This window comes from Agrilus planipennis, unplaced genomic scaffold (assembly GCF_000699045.2).
Source record: "Agrilus planipennis isolate EAB-ADULT unplaced genomic scaffold, Apla_2.0 scaffold211, whole genome shotgun sequence".
Lineage (NCBI taxonomy): Eukaryota > Metazoa > Arthropoda > Insecta > Coleoptera > Buprestidae > Agrilus > Agrilus planipennis.
Window position 1 is genome coordinate 196,521 of NW_020438967.1, and position 18,599 is coordinate 215,119.

General features: G+C 35.3%; 1 protein-coding gene across 2 annotated transcripts in view; it reads left to right on the forward strand.

Moving 5' to 3' along the window:
- Positions 1-18,599, forward strand: part of LOC108738436 (WD repeat-containing protein 26) — a 64,258-nt gene that overhangs the window by 1,638 nt on the left and 44,021 nt on the right. The window lies entirely within an intron of this gene.

Consider the following 18,599-nt stretch of genomic DNA (forward strand, 5'->3'; position numbering starts at 1 on the left):
TCAGAGACATATTAGTTTAGTTGTAAGTTGCTTTTACGATTAAATTTACTGTAAATATTAAAATAATTATTAACTAAGATTGTCCGACTTAGAACTAAGAACGGTATTTCCCTGAACCACTATATAGGAAGCTTCTATAAAAAAGGCGTTTGAAATAACTATTTTCTAAATGTAAAACCTTTGTATTGTTAGTTAGGCAAATGGCCTGTCTCAATACTGTGTTTAAGTAAGGTGGTTTTGTAAGTAGGTGTTTCAAGTAGTTGTTTCTTATGGTCATTTTTGTGTTCATTAATTCTTACAAATAGAAGTCTTTTGTCTGTCCTATATAGCTGAGATTGCAAGGGAATTTTATAAATAACATTAGCCCTTTTTAAAAGTTTTGTTTTGCATTTGTGTTTATTAAGTAAATAGTTTCTCAGAAGTATTGTAAGGACCGAAAATAATATTGAAATTATAATTTTTGAAGTCGTTTTCATTTTTCCAAGAACCCTCTAATGTAGTGTAGCATATTGGAAAGTAAATTTTTTGCACTTTCAACTGTGATGGCACCGACACTAGTTACCTCCCTAGATAGGTTATGAGTATCAGGCTGTGACTACCACAGGAAGTTTCTAATTAATATATGGGGATAGTTGTTTCTCTTTAAAATATTTTGCATAAGTAGATTATTTTTAACAAATTCAGGTGAGCAGATTTTTATAATTCTCGTCTTTATTTTTTATGATAGATAAATATAATAGAGAATTGAAATACTATTTCAAATAATACCTACCTCACTCTTGAACAGTTCATTGAACATTTTCAATTATACATAGATTTTGGTTATGCACAATTTGGTGACACGTTTTATAAACAATTTTTTGGGGTGATTGGAAGTCCTAGCAGCCTTGTTTTAGCGTTAAATGAAGTGATTAGAAAATGCTTAGCTAGTCTTTCTTACCAGTTGCCATTTTTTTACAAATATGTTGATGACTGTATAACAGTGGTACCTGTTGGTATGGAACGTTATGTAAACGAACAGTTATGCTCTTTTCACCCGTCCCTTAAATTTACATACGGGGTAGAAGAAAATAGCAAATTACCATTCCTTAATGTACTTCTTATTAGGAATGGTGTTCTACTTAAATTCAACTGGTACACCAAAAAAAAACGTCGCATGAAAGATACTTGAATTTTTTATATAGTCATCCCTTACAATACATAATTAACACTATTTTAGGTCTAAAAACGAGAATTATAAACATCTGCTCTGCTGAATTTGTTAAAAATAATCTACTAAAAGTGCAAAATATTTTAAAGAGGAATAACTATCCCAACATATTAATTAAAAACTTCCTGTGGCAGTCACAGCGTGATACTCATAACCTATTTAGGTAACTAGTGTATTTATGGTATTTTTTATTTTATTTGAACTCAGTTTTAATTACCAGATCTAATTATTGAATACGTTTTTTTTTTCATTGTCGTGTTTTTTATTGGTGTTTTTATCGTCCTTTGAAATTGTTAATGTGTCGCTTGTTCTGGTAATTTTTTGGAAGTTCTCAATTCTTTAACATAAGTTACGAATCCATTAGTAAACCACTGGTACAATTGTGGTTTCTCCATCCAACCGTTTTAGAGGCAATATATAATGTTTCAGGGTAGTCATCAGCGGCGCAACAACGTTACAGTTTCATTGAGTGCTCCCATCATAATACTGTAAATGACTAAAAAAAGGGTCATCAGTGTATTGAATTAAAATACTTGAAAAGATCGAGCTCGGCTGCTCATTTACGAGCTTAAACTATTTGAACCGAACTTTCAAGTTGGGTTATTATCTGAATTGACTGGGTGCCCAACCCAATCGAGTGTGTGCCCGGGCACCCATGGACTCCAGCACCTTTAAAGACGATCAATGGTGGTAGTGCTTTACCATCTGCAGAAACGCATGCCAATACTGTGGTTGACTCCTTGTCAGGTGCACCTGATGTCCTACAGAGGGCCTTTCCTTTAATTCCAATGGCCCTAATTCTACTTGGGTTACAGTTGAATCCTGACTCGTCAGCATTAAATTTAAAACTATCTTTGTCATCAGTCAAATCATTTTCATTTTGACATTTTCTAGATCCCGATAAAATTCATCAATTACTTCTGGCTTTTTTGCATCCTTTCGTAATTTTTGAAGGTGTTTAGGCTTTTTTAAAGAAAGGTTGGGATGTCTCTTCATAAAATAATAATACCAATCCTTACTGGGAATCCCGTCTTTAAAAGGAGTCTTTACTGATTTGACGTTGACATGTTCTCCAAATAATTTTCGCAGTTCTGCCTTATTACCGGAAGGACCTATTTTCAACTTTATTGTTAAACATTATGAAATTTCGTTTTCAAATTCTGGCGCTAATGCCTGTGAACGACCAGGCCCGGTTGAGTTCATTGAAGTTTTTCTTTCCGAAATGCGGTTGCAAATAACTGCTTTTGGTACTCCATAATAGTTTTCTGCTGCACGATAACTCTTATTTCGTTAGGTTACATCTTCAACAGCATGTGCCAGATCTTTGGCAGAATATGACGGTCCTTGCCGCTTTTTTGTGTAAATTCGTGGCATGGTAAATACTGTAATAAAAGTATATATACATGCATAGTGTACAAGTTTAGTTTTTTCTGGAATTAACTACTAAATATTATTTACATTTTCACCGAAGTCATGTTCACATTTTCCCCATAATCACAAAACATAGGGGTAAATGTAAACACCTACGTAAAGAATTAGGTAATTGTTATATATAAATTTTAGTTCTTAAAAACATTACTTTAACTCTGCCTAGCTAGTATTGCACAACAGGGAAGACAAAAAAATTACATTTAGAACAATTACCTTAACTTTCCATACGTCAAAAATCTCAACTAGAATTGTACAGAGAAGGATGGAAAAAATGGCGGAAAAACTATTCAATTTGAGTTTAGATGAAATGGAGGAACACGGGAGGCCATTCTAGCTTTACGGGTAACAATAGAGAAAACGATAGAAAAAAAAACAGCGCGTAGGATTTGTATTTAGAAAAAGTTTTTGACAATGTTAAATGGGACAAGATGTTAAATATACCTAAAAATGTAGGGATGAGTTACAGATATAGAAGAGAGATACTTAGTTTGTATAAAGAGCAACAGGCAGTTGTAGAGCTGGAGCAGCAATGTAGACAAGTAAATATTAGGAAGGGAGTCAGACAAGGATGCACATTGTCACCGCTACATTTTTATCTATACATAGAAGGCGCAATCAATATCATTGAAGACAGTTCAACTGTAGGTATAGATTTACACATTTACAAAGATTAGTATGCTTAGATGTACAGATAATGTAGCAGTTTTTTAACATCTGACAAGGAGGAGTTAGAGATAGCTTTAAATAAAATGGAGGCGGTATTGACAAAACAGTATTGTATGAAGATAAATAAAAGTAAAACAAAAATACTGGTATACAAGGGAAGAAAAGTAGGGAAAGAATGAATATAAAGATAGGAGACGTGGCTGATTTTGGGTATTTAGGAAATCAGATTAGTCAGGATGGAAGGAGTAGTGGGATATAAAGCAGAAGTAGTGCAGGGTCGAGTCGCTTTCAATAAAAAGCAGTCACTTTTGTGGTCGCGAATGATTAATTTAGAAATTCGAAAAAAAAGAAAAGATTGTTAAAGGTGTATGTTTAGAACACGGGGCTGTACGGGTGCTAAACATGGACGGTGGGCGCGGCGGAAAAGAAAAGGTTAGAAGCGTTCGAAATGTGATGTTAGCGGTGAATGATGAGGATACCGCGGATAGAGAAGGTTAGAAATAAAGAGGTGTTAAAAAGAGGGAAAACAGAATACTCTATTGAAGTCAATAAAAAGTAGGCGAGATAGGTTAGTAGGACACCTTCTCAGGCATGAAGGTCTAGTCAGAGACATAATAGAGGCAGAAAGAGGAGTTAAGAGGAGTAGAGGTAGACCTAGTTTAGATTACTATTCCCAAATAGTTAAGAATGTGGGATGTTCTAGTTTTAAAGAAATCCGAAGATTAGCTCAGGATAGGAAATGCGTGTTCAACCAGTCTTGGGATTGACGACCTTATGATGATGATATTAACGTAATCTTATAAATAACAAACAATGAACAAAACAAAATTGTTATAAACAAATGCATTGTTTATAAGAATTAAAAAAAATTTTTTGGCAATGTAGTCTGAAGAAAAAATCGTTGCTTAAAACCCATCATGTATATGTATATATATAAATAAATATTTACGGTATATTATTTTTTAAATACTAAAAATTGTTATAAAAACTATGTGAATGTTTTTGGAACATTTCAGTTCACATCAAATCACCCTTCAAATCATCTTTTTAGACTCGAGGTGTCCAGTACTTTAGTGTTCAGTCAACAGCCACACAGTTCGTTTAGTTTATGCTTTATACGGTTGTGAATTCAGTTGCAATGGATATCTGTGAATTGTTTTGTTTGTGGAAATTTATTGAATTCTTTGCAGATCGTGCATATTAAACAAAGAGGAATCAATATATTAATTGCTCAAAGTGAAACATTAAAAATAATGAGCACATTCTATTTATTCATAAAACTGAAATATATATTCATAAAAAATGTTGGTACGATTATATTAATTCTGCGAAACGTACTCTAGATTTTTGAGAACCCTCATTATCTCGTACTTCGTTGCGTTGTACAGACGATTTTGATTAAGTTGTGTTTATTTTCTGTGAAACCATGGAAAACTAAAAAGGACAAAAAAAAAATGTGGTTAGGTCTGATGAAATAAAAATGAAACTTAGAAACCGCAGGATGCAGAAAAGATGGTGTAGGTGAAATAAATTATAAATCGTATTGGGATCCGTCAAATGGGCATACACCATCTGGTGGCAAAATTTATAACTCGAATGAGGGAAAAATTTACATAGGAACTGTGCACGCAAATTGTAATATTGTTTATTAAAATAATAAAACACGTTAAAAAAGTAAAATTTTTTTTGATGATGGAGTCGACGAAGTTTTCTTCTAAAGTTAAATCAAATAAAAAGTTAATATGTTCAGTGAGAAGCTGCAATAGCACTTCAGACATAGATCTTCACTCTTCACCTACATTAACTACTTTCCAATAAAAACTAACCGTTTTATGTATGTAAAAAATATATTCGGAAAATTACAGAAAAAAGTAAACTAATAGAAGCTTGGATGAAAGCAGTAGGTATCAAAGAAGTGAATTCCGGAATAAAAATTTGTTCACGTCATTTTAATGCACATGATTGTATTTCAGCAAGTATTTACCATCAACCATAACCTTAATATTTAAAACTAGAATCATACTAAAATTATAAAGTGAGAAATTATTTATTTCTGTGTAATTGATTTAGCACAATTCTAATGATACGATATAAGTATTTTGAGGTTAAGAACCTACCTGCTGCAATACAACAAAGTTGCAATATTGTGTTTGCATTGATATGATATTGCTTAAATCATCCAGAATCACCTCACCAATTATATAACGTGAATCACTTTTTAAATCCGAAGTTTATAAAAAGTAGACAGTAAACTTGACGGAATTTGAAGGCTAGCTTCCGGATTTGTTATTTCCGAATTTTATAATGTGATTGGAAATTTCCATTCCGAGGTTTTGTGTCAGCCCAATCACATTTAAAATTTAAAAACTTGGAAATTGCACGGTACACTATAGGAACTACGATAAATTTTCCCTAATCGGCGCCATGTTTTTAGGCTCCTCCCATTTGACGGATCCCAATAAAGTGGGAAATAATTAGGAAGTGTAGGGCAGCTAAAGAACAGTGGGCTGATAGGATGTGTAAAGAAGTAGAAGAAATGTTTGAAGTAGGTAAAATAGATGAAGCTTATGGTATAATTAAAGGGAATTTTAGAGATGTAGGATACAGTAGTAATAATATAAGAAACGAGGCAGGGGTTATTTTGATAGAACATGAGAAAAAGGCAGATAGGTGGAAATAATATTTAGAGAACCTATACGCAGGCCATGAAGTAGGAGATATGTTAGAGAAGGAAGATAGTGTGGAGATAGATGAGCTAGGTTATCCCATAAGAAGTGAAGAGTTCGATGTTAGTTAGTCACATTTACGAGACGGGGAATGTCCCAGAGGATTAGAAACGGAACGTAGTAGTAACATTACCTAAAAAGAGGGGCGCGGGTATGTGCAAGACATTTAGAACAATTAGCTTAATTTCCCATGCGTCGAAAATCTTAACTAGAATTGTACAGAGGAGGATGGAAAAAAGGGTGGAAGAACTATTAGGGGAAGATCAATTTGGGTTTAGAAGAAATAGAGGAACGCGGGAGGCCATTCTATCTTTACTGGTAACAATAGAGAAATCGATAGAAAAGGGAAAGAGTGCGTACATAGGATTTGTATATTAGAAAAAGTTTTTGACAATGTTTAATGGGACAAGATGTTAAATATACTTAAAAATGTAGGGATCACTTACAAAGATAGAAGAGTGATACTTAGCTTGTATAAAGAACAACAGGCAGTTATAGAGATGAGGCAACGTAGAGAAGTAAATGAGGAAAATTTTAAAAGCGTTCGAAATGTGGTGTTACAGGCGAATGATGAAGATACCGTGAATAGAGAAGGTTAGAAATGAAGAGGTATTAAAAAAAGTAAGAGAACAAAGGACTCTATGGAAGTCAATTAAAATTGGCGAAATTGGTTAGTAGAACACCTTCTCATGCTTGAAGGTCTAGTCAGAGACATATTAGTGGCAGAAACGGAAGTTAGGAGGGGTAGAGGTAAACCTGGGTACATTACTGTTCGCAAATAATTAAGGATGTAGGTTGTTCTAGTTTTAGATGCGAAGTTTAGCTCAGGATAGAAAAGAGTGGAGGTACGTGTCCAACCAGTCTTGGGACTGACGACCTAATGATGACGATGACGTTAATTTTGTTTCTCCTACAATTCGTTTCAAATTACCCTTCACTGATTTGACGGAACTTTCTCATAAACCACCAAAATGTAGTGCGCCAGGAGGAATTAAATGCCACTGATTTTTTGTTGGGCTAGAATGCTTGCTATTTGATCGTTGTGTGCTTCGTTCGCGAACAGAGATGCGAATTCATCTAACTGATTACTTGCACCTACAAAATTTGTGCCATTATCGGAGCACAAGGGACGACGCATTCCTTATCTAGTTATAAATCGCCTTAAACATTTCAAAAATGCATCTGTCGTTAGATTTGCTGCCAATTCAATGTGAACTGTCTTAACTGCAAAACAAATAAAAGTACAAATGTATGTCTTTGTTGATACTTTGCTCCTTGGTTTTTCTTTCAAACAAAATGGTCTGGCATAATCCACTCCAGTTGAATAATATATTGCTGCTGGGTTTACTCTGGAAACGGGTAGATTTCCCATTATGTAGGCATTTCCAGTTGTGCTTGTTCGAAAACACTTAACGCAAGTTCTAAGGATCCCCTTTATTGTTGCTGAAAGCGACCAATACTTAGTAGGAAGAGATGCTAATACGGTTTGACAGCCAGCGTGTAGTAACCGTTCATGTTCTTTTTTTTTATTAGCAATTTTTCGAACTAATTATTACAGGGTGCTTCTGATCAAATGGAATTGCTGCATTATTAAGTCTTCCGCCCACCCTAAGCAATCCTTGTTCGTCTAAAAATGGATTCAATCCGCTAATGCCGCTCGCTTTCGTTACACCCCTTTCTCGAACAAGTTGGTCAATGTTCTCTTGAAAATCTGACGCCTGTGCCAACTTTAGTAACATAATCGTTGCTTGGTCAAGTTCTGGCCATGTCAACACACCAATGCTTCGCAAATTCTTAGGTATCCACATTAATTTCAATCAAAAGTTCGTTTTGTTCGTACCTACTCTTTGAACTTCTTATCATCTTACCATAATTGCTTCCAGTTGGTGGAAATACTGGAACTTGTCTTCATTGCACATATTTTTGTCTTCGTAGATTTTTTTGAAACAAGGACAGGCACACGCGAATGCCTCCATTAAATTTAACAATTTCTTTCGACAGCAACTTAAAAAATCTCTTGTTTTCATCAATAGAAGAAACGGATGGGACCAATCAACCAAATTTTGCACTAACTTACTGTCACCCATTGTACTTCCGGTGAAGAAATATTTGACTGTTAAAAATCTATGCTTGTACCGATCCGTTTCATCGTACTCCTTTTGCAACTCAGTTTCGATATTGGTCTCTAATATTATAATATGACCTTCATTATATGACACTGACAATAATTTAAATCGGTTAACTTGTCTTCTCAAGTACAAAACGCTACTCTTACTTAAAGTTGCTATTGTAGATTCTGTATTGTCCAACATAACTTGTAATGAATTCAGGGCTTTCGTAAAACTGATTCTTAGCACTGTATTTTTCTTCTTCCATTTTTCTCGTTTTAATAGATAATCAAATAATAAACCAATAATTCAACAATAATAACCCAAGAGTCCTGTCCCGGTCGCCAAATGATATATCGCAGAACTGGGTCCAAAAGAATTAACTGTCGAAGGTAAAACAAAGAAGATGTTCAACGAAATTTAGTTGCCTGTTTATAAAATACGGGAAACAAGATATCTACTATACTACAATGTTACTCTTACTACTGACTAAAATAGCAAATGTAATTTATTCGTTTTTCCACTACTATCGGTAGATTAGACTAAACAAAAAAACAATACCATTGGGAAAACCATCATTAGCCCTTATTGCGGCACTATGCCTTTGATCTCGACACATTGCTTGTTTCACATAAGGACAAGAAAAAACATGCAAAAAGATACTTCAATCCTTACAAATTCAATAACCGGGAAAGTATTTTCCATCAAACAGTACCACAGTATATACGTTTTGGATTTTTGGGTATTTCTGACTAATGTGGATCTTGTTTGAACATTTGTGCTAATTGTGATACTTAAAACTGACCCGCTATCGTCGGATGAAGAATCATCCCACTTCGATATTGGAGTAATTGTTTTGTTGTTACTTGTTTTTTTTGCACAACCTCCTCTTTCTCATCTTTATACTTCCGTTTTTTTGACAATTTATCTTTTTCTAACTGAGTTTTCCTCCGACTTTTTTCTACTATACACTTGCTACGTTTCACTTGATACAACAATCGGAAGATTTTGCTTTTGTCTTTTGCAATTATTTAGTTTTCTTATTTGGCCAGAAAAGCGTCCGTTTTAGTACACTAGGCACATTTAGATTTACGTTTTCGCTACTTGAGCATGAAATTTCATATGCTAGATTTCTATCGGCAGCATTTTCAAAGTAGGAAGTAGATTTTTGCAGGTCTTGTTAATATACTGTCGCTATATCTGCTTGGAGTGTTATTTTTAGGTATTTCATGAGTGTTGATTTGTTATTAAGCGCAGGCGATTACAGATGTGGCGACGATACATTTCTTTCAGTTCATTTGTTTCTTGTATTTTTTCCAGTTGGGCATTTGTGGACATTTATTTGAAACATTGTCAAAACTATTTCCATAAATGATTTTAAAACTAAATTAGTGCTGGAAACTTTCTAAGGCCATTGATTGTAGGTCATCATAATTTATAACGGATTCCATTCGATCTTCGCTGGCTTTACTAGAATCTCTATTATCGCTGGTTTATTATCAATTATTATTTATTGTATTAATCTGCAAAGAGGAATTCTTTGCTATATTGTTTATCTATACACGGACGTTTGGCTCTATGAGGAGAGAGAATCTTTACTTTTTTCGATACTGCTTTCAGAAAGATTTACGTTAAGGGGTTGTTTAATTTTTTCAAAAATTCAAATAAAAATTTAGTTGCCTAGAAATTTTTGCCTGAAGGGTAGTTTGTTGTATAAACGATTCTAAAAATGCAAGATAGTTCTCATTATTAGGAGACTCGACTGTTGATTTTTTTTATATAATTCGAGACCTGATCGGAATTGCTGCGTGAAAACATTTTATGCACTGCATTGGGGTTTCAGGGATATAGACTGTAAAGATTGTCGTAATCACCCTATGCTCTATTGTAGTATTAAATAATGGAGCGAAGTCCCGTCTTTTAAAGTTTTATATTGATGTTCACCCCTCTATTCATTAATTAAGTGCAAAATACGGTTACGTCTATTAATCCGTGGGACGGAGTCCCTATTTTTAATTGATTAATCCATACTTTAAACTAACTTCGTGAGTGGCTTCTAAACTACAAGACCATGCTAAAAATCCAAGGAGTGAAATTACTCACTGTACGAGGGTGGATTGATAAGTTTCCGGCCTAACCAAGAGATGACGCCACTAGGCCTACCTTGAGGTGACATTCTATAGTACCATCCTTGGATAGCTTGTAGCTATAGTTTCAGCCCGATCTCCTTGCTAGTGTAGGTTTGACAGCACGCTGAACAAGACGCCTCTGTGGTTTTCGTAAAAATGGAAAAGCAGGAAAATCGTGCTGTCATCAAATACTTTTATTTGAAGGGGTTAACGCCGAAGGAAATTAAAAAAGAGATGGACTCAACACTGGGGACATCCTCCCCGTCATATTCAACCGTTAAGCAGTGGGTTTCCGAGTTTAAAAAGGGTCGTGTGAGCACCTCTGATGGGCCTCGCTCAGGACGCCCCGTTGAGGTCACAACTCCAGATATGATCGAAAAAATTCATCAAATAGTGCTGGGAGACCGCAGATTGAAAGTGCGTGAGATAGCTGAGACCTGTAAGATGTCATATGAACGTGTGCAACATATTTTGCACCAACATTTGCATATGGAAAAGCTCTGTGCAAGATGGGTGCCGCGTTTGCTAACAGTCGACCAAAAATTGATTCGAAAAAACATTTCTACCGCAAATTTGTCATTGTATAAGCGTAATCCAAGCGAATTTTTGCGTCGATTCGTAACCGTTGACGAAACGTGGGTCCACCACTACACTCCTGAAACCAAAGAACAGTCTAAACAGTGGATTGGACCAGGGGAACCAACTCCAAAGAAGGCAAAAACAATTTTTTCGGCGAACAAGGTTATGGCTACTGTTTTTTGGGATGCAAGAGGTATTATATACATTGATTACCTTGCAAAGGGTAATACTATCACTGGTCAATACTACGCAGACTTATTGCAACGTTTGAGCCACGAGGTGAAAATTAAACGACCTCATCTGGCGAAGAAAAAAATCTTGTTTCATCACGATAACGCACCAGCGCACACGTCAATCGTTGCGACGGCTAAAATCAACGATCTAAAGTTTGAATTGATGCCGCACCCTCCTTACTCTCCAGACCTAGCCCCGAGTGACTATTTTCTGTTCCCTAATCTCAAAAAATGGCTTGGCGGTAAGAGATTTGCGGACAATGAAGAAGTAATCGAAGCTGTAAATGGTTATTTTGAGGAGCTTGACGAATCAGTCTATAGAGATGGCATTAATAGACTGGAACACCGCTATGAGAAATGTATCAGCCTTGGAGGAGATTATGTTGAGAAATAAAAAAAAAAATTTTTAAAAACCTTGTTTTTCTTGGTCAGGCCGGAAACTTATCAATCCACCCTCGTATATTATATGTAGGGTTGTAGTACCATACGAAACAGCAACTTGTCAATTTACTTTTGTTTAACTTAAGTTATTAAGTGAGTAATTTTGATAAATTATTCTTGTACGGCGTTTTTAAAATAATATAGGTCAAAGAAAAATAATCATTTAGAACATAGTGCCGTACAAAACTAACGGTACTGGAAGCCAGGGTAATTTTTTATTTTTAGCCAATTAGCAAATTTTATGACGCTTATTACGTAGATTCATTTTCCAGCAATGCCGTACATATTTACTGGTTCAGGGGTAAAAAACCCACCCTCAAATTGTTTTTTAGAATATATTGTCACGTATTTAAATTCTTTCACACATTACGTATTTTTAAAAAATTTACTGTCTAAATAACACTTTTATTATTAATTGCTTAACAATACACCACACTACAAACGCTTTATCAGTTTTTCGCTACTTCTTCTCTTTCTATCGCCTCGAACTCTCTGACTCGTACTAACTCCACTCGATCTCGCGACAACTATTTATGGGTGCTTCCATGAAAATAGGGCAACTGCATGATGTGATTTGTCTTTACTATTTTTTACATACTGTGTAATTTTAAATTAGTGTGATTTATAACTGATCGATAGAATAATTAATATTCAATAGGACCAGTCACTTTGTTTAGTATTTTAAGAGAAATTCAGAATTTTGTAAATTTAGACGTCTAGGGACTGACACACATAGCTATGGACTGATAAAAATTATGCTGATATACTGTAATATAAGATCTTTTAAGGCAATTAATGTAATAAAATAAGACTCCTACACAGGCATAGCTTCACTTTTATTAGGAACGTATTTTAGACAGTATCATTATTAATTGACTTAAAAATGTTAATCAAATGTAGTTTTAGCTAAAATTCTTTAAGATAAAGTAAAAAATAAAACAAACCTTTGCTCTATGAAGTAATAATTTACAAAAAAGGCTCCTTGCCTATAAAATAATCAATCTCAATCGATCAATCAAGCGAGGGACTGACGGGTTAGGGACTGATGATTCAGAAGAAAACCTACGAATATTCTGTTCGGTTATATATACCACAATACCTAATGTAATGTTTTTTCGAAATATTGTTATTTTGTTGATGTTATTAGGTAAGTAGTCATATTTTTAAATGTCTTGATTAAAATTAAAGTGTATAAAAGGAATGCTTTTTCAGATATTGGTGGCCAAAAGTATAATTGTAAATTATTTCAAACATTTTGAGGGCAATAAATAAAATACATATTAAGCTGTTACCTATTAACTAAAAAGTAAAATTTATTTAATCTAATGCAGTGAAAAATGCCATGTGGACATAGAGTTGCCCTGTTTTCATGGAAGCACCTTAATATATTTTTTGATATTGAAATTTGAAATGATTTTGTTGGATATTTAGCAAAAGAGTCTTTTTATATTCAAGCAAAGGTTTGGACGCTTTACTTGGTCAGAAGTTGCGGTCAGTCATGCCTGATGGCAAATATAGTTTGCAGTTTAGGCGGTCTTCATATTTGATGGTAGTCGAAAAGGAAATGTGGAAAATGACGGAAATTATTGGAGATAAGTGGGTCAGTTCAGACCCGATTTCCATTTCCGACGGGAAGATCAGATGTTTGTTATTCTGGAGTTATTAGAGTTTATGTTTCATTCAAAACAAGCCGTTCCGCGTGTAATTTATTGCCTTCGGCCCGAGCAGTTTACATACTATCATGAAAATTTTATCGGAGGAAAGTTAAAGGTCAACAGAGCAGAAGGGGCTTTTTTAATTCTTGGAATATTCTGCTCAATTCAGATCATTTATTGAATTTTTTGGCGTGTAGCAAACATCTGTTTACCCTGTTATTCGAATATTAAACTCCGGAAGGGTATTTGTTTAGCATTTCTCATACCATGTCGATGCTTCTACATAAAAACAGTTCCCGTTATCTGCTGTCATAATTCATTCCGTAGCATTTGTACCGTATAATAATTCTTGTATAACGCAATTTTTTGAGCATTTTGTAATAAGTAGCAAGCTTGCAAGAGGTGATAGGGAACTATAAAATCAATGAAATAATTATGTAACTGTTTAATAGTCCGAAAGTTCNAATATATGACTAAATTTTGTTGTTACATCCCACAGCCAGTTATATTCAATGGAACTAAATGAAAATATTAAGAAGTAATAATGCTTTTAGTCGTTCAAGGGTTCGGAAAAAGAAGAATTTTCACGACATTTTTACTCGCAATTAAGTTTAGTAGTTTCCGTACGGCATTTACAAAAATTTATCCAAAAATAAAATAATGATTAAAACTACAATGCCGTGCATTTTAGATGGAAAGTTAATTCAAATTAATGAAATTGTCATTAATATTTTGGCAGAAATTTTATATGCAATAATCGATTTTAGGAGGCGCCATACGTGGAAGATGCCAGGTGATTTAGGGAAATATCAGTTAGATTACATACTTGCTAGGTAAAGATTTAAAAATCAAGTGAAGGACTGTAGGAGTTATCTAGGAGCAGATATAGCTAGCGATCATAACTCTGTAGTTATGAATACCAATCTTAAACTGAAAATTATGAAAAAGAGGGAAGGTAGGAGACGTCTCGACTTAGAAAAACTAAAATGTAACGAAACGCGTGATAGGCTAGGGACAAAGACAGACGAAATACTAAAGGCGGCGGGAGAAACGAATGACAGGGACATCTAGACAGAATGGAGCTGCATTAAAACGTGCCTAAAGTCAGCAGCTACAGATATACTAGGTCTTAAACTAAACGAAAGTAGGAAACCCTGGATAACAAATGAGATTTTAGGATTAATAGACGAAATGCGGAAATATAAAAGCAGGACAGACGAAGGAAGTGTAGGGCAGCTTAGGAACAGTGTATTGATAGGATGTGTAAAGAAGTAAAAAAAAAGTTTGAAGTAGGTAGAACAGATATGATTAAGAGGTATTTTACAGAAGTATTGGAAGGAAATGAGATTTTGATAACAAATGAGGAAAAGGCGGACAGGTGGAAAGAATAGTTAGAGAACCTATACGCAGGTCATAAGTTATAATAGAGAAGGAAGATAGTTGGAGTTAGATGAGCTAGGTTATCCCATAATGTGAGAAGACCGATGTAGCATTAAAAAACTCAAAGAATAATAAGGCGCCAGGTACAGGTGAGATACAGGCGAAAATTTTAAAACATACAGAACAAGAGCTCATAGATCGTATGTTTAAGCTAGTTAGTCACATTTACGAGACGGGGAAAGTCCCACAGGATTATAAACGGAACGTGGTAGTAACCATCACGGATAACAATAGAGAAAACTGTAGAAAAAAGAGTGCACACATAGAATTTGTAGATTTAGAAAAAGCTTTTGACAATAGTAAATGGGACAAGATGTTAAATATACTTAAAAAAGTAGGGATGAGTTACAGAGATAGAAGAGTGATACTTAGAAATGAATTTTGTAAATAGGAAAGCAACTCTACAGTAAAGTGACTGAATAATGAGCCTTATTAGATCAGGAAATAAAGCTTTCAAAATGCGATAATTAATAACAGCAAACGAACTATGCAGGGTTGTAGGAAACGATCCAGGAAACTAAATGTACTAAAACACTCAATTATTTGTCAAAACAAAATGGCGTCAGAATAACCGCAGAAAATGCAAAAATTTTGTTTTTTCGATTTACGGCGAAAACTGGATTAATATGGATTGAAAATTAAAATATCTTCAGTATGGGTTGCAAACGAACTTGATTGGAGCTTTTTTGGGAAAAAAAAGAAAAAATAAACGTTTTCTTTCAAAAATTCACAACTTTTTTAATTTTAAAATTTTAATATCTATGTTGCTGGAGATGATGGATCTACATGTATTTATTATGCGTGGTTGCAAATTGGATTCTGACGGACTTTTTTGTTTTGAATAATAGCTAATTGACAAATTAAATGGAAATTTTAATGGCTTATTTTCAAAGACTCAGCTTTGTTCTAAACCAACTCCAATCGAAATTCGCATCAGAGATATGGAAACTTTGAGAGGTTATCTAAAAACATACTTCAATTTTTCGTTATAATGTCGCTAAAAGTGTTTCAACGGTGTTTCGTTCGAAATTGCGTTGAAGCAGCATAGGACTTAAAGTAGTGGGAGAGCTGCATCACAGCGGAGAAGGCTAGGAGGCGCGTACCGCTCGCGGAGCGGGCGCTTGCCGAGTGCAATAATCTATCGGGTTGTTCGGAAAGTCATTTCGTTTTTTCCCGACAGAGGATTTAATTGTATTCTTTTGCACCCAACTTCACATTTAAGCCGTATAATTTTTATATGCGTTGAGAGCTCATATAGCAAGGCTTGTGTGTGAAAAATTCCAATTAATTATACGCAGTAGTTTTTGGTTGGTGCCCTTTTAAATATGGAGAGCGATAAGCAGCATTTTCGACATATCTTACTGTTTTACTACAGAAAGGGTAAAAATGCTGTTCAAGCCAGAAAGAAATTGACTGATGTGTATGGAGAAGGTGTGTTGACAGTACGCCAGTGCCAGAACTGGTTCGCTAAATTTCGATCCGGCAATTTTGATGTCGAAGATGCACCACGTTCGGGAAGGCCGGTTGAAGCTGATAAAGACGCGATAAAGGCATTAGTTGATGTGAACCGGCGAATAACAACACGTGAGATCGGATTGAGGTTAAATTTATCAAATTCAACAGTTTATGACCACTTGAAAGGCCTGGGATTATCCTCGAAGCTCGATGTATGGGTTCCCCATGTTCTCACAGAGAGAAATCTGTGTCGCCGCATTGACGTCTGCGATTCGCTTCTCAAACGTCACGAAAATGATCCGTTTTTGAAGCGCATCATCACTGGGGACGAAAAATGGGTTGTATACAACAACGTCAAACGCAAGAGGTCATGGAGCAAAAAAGATGAACCGGCTCAAACCATTTCCAAAGCCGATATTCACCAAAAAAAGGTGATGCTGTCTGTTTGGTGGGATTTTAAAGGAATCGTTTTTTTTGAGCTTTTACCGGATAACACAACGATTAATTCGGAAGTCTACTGTCATCAGCTGGACAAACTGAATGATGCACTTCAACAGAAAAGGTCAGAACTAATCAACAGGAAAGGTGTAGTGTTTCACCAAGACAACGCGAGACCTCACACAAGTTTGGTCACTCGCCAAAAGCTTTTACAGCTTGAATGGGATACAATGCTACACCCACCATATTCTCCAGACCTGGCACCATCGGATTATTATTTGTTCCGGTCACTCCAAAATTTTTTAGACGGTAAAACCTTCACCTCAAATGAGGAGGTCAAAAACCTCCTCGATCAGTTTTTTGCCAGCAAAGACCAAAAATTTTATGAGCGTGGAATTATGCTACTACCAGAAAGATGGCAAAAGGTGTTGGACCAGAACGGTCAATATATAATTTAATATAATATTTGTTTATAATACGAAAACTGTCTTTCATTTCCACAAAAAAAAACGAAATGACTTTCCGAACAGCCCTATAGATACAGGCCGCCGGTATTCAAATTGCAGGTTCAAATCGTAAATTTTATCTTCATAAAAGACGATTTGCGTGCTTAATTGTCATTGAATTGTAAAATAAGACTTTTGTTGTATTTTGTGCCTTGAGGATGTCTACTAGACCAAACTTTTAAAACTTATTTTTAATCCCCTATTGTTACTTTTGGGTCTCTGGTCCCATAATGGCAATTTAAGTGAACGTTACAGAAACAGCACAAGTAAAACTAGAAATAAAAGCAATGAACTTCTCAAAATATACAAATGGAGCTATATTAACTCTATTAAAATTTTTTATCTACTAGAAGAAAATGTAAAAGTCGTAGAAGATAGCTGTGTAAGACCATCGTCGCTTAGGACTGAGTGGCGACCGCCGGAGCAATGGGCCAAAATATTCGTGCTTCCTTTGGTCCTCGATTAATTTATTTTCCTAGGATTTCAGGCTGGACGGTAGTTAAATAGCAACAAAAGGCTGATAGTCCGTTCTTCTTCGCACATGAACAATGTTTGCAGTTTTCCACACAAGATCTCCGGTATAGTGCATCTGCGTTACCGTGTTGTTTACCTGGCTAATACGTGATATCGAACTCGTATTCTTGAAGTCACTGCTTATTGAAATGTTTGAGGGTTTTAACCGTGGTTCCATAGCCTGTGAATCTTCAAGGGTCTGAAGGTCCCTAGGTCTTCTTATCGTCTTGTACCTGGGATAACATACCACAGTATTAGTGTTGGCATTAACGATGAAATTCAAATGTAAGTTTATACAGTATATCAGTTCTCCGGAAAATTGAGGGAGAAGGTACATGAAAAAAAGAACCATTTTGCATCATTGACATAAACATGAGTGTAATAGTCTTACCGAAAGCCCCAATCAGGATTTCCTTGCGTAATTCTGTAACGCAGCATCGCTAGTTACGATGGTGGAGTTCCGTACGCGAAGACGGGCAAGTAGGGAATGCATCGGTAATTTCATACGACGACAGTTTTCATAACGGTAAAATTTGCAAAAGCAACATAGGTATATCCTGGTAGGTGTGGTTTGTCGAATACGTCATAGGTATAGTGAATTTCGGTAATCTATAATAAATAATAAATCTGTACCGTATCACGCGGAATCTCTGTTTACCGTGCAATGACTCGAATACTCATTAATCGCAAAATGATTTCGTCAGTACCGATCTGTTATCTTTACTGGTCTTCACGCACTCGCTGCGGTACTACACTTTCTGTGTGACCACCATGTCTGCATATTTTGCATGCGAATACTTTATTTTTTGCATGGTATCTTCAAAATATACTTATTTTTGTATTTTGTGATAATAGAATTTTTCCAATCGAACGATAACTACGGAGTGCAGACCACTATTGATCTTCATCACGTGCATTTGACCTGTGTGCGTACCAGCTGCCGTGAAGGTTACTTGAAGTTTGCGGAGCGCGATAAGATAACACTGCCGCCAACTTGGCGAGTGTATCATTGACGGCTCATTAACTGGGGTACTTTTTGTGCACCTACATTGTGACGCTATCACTAGAT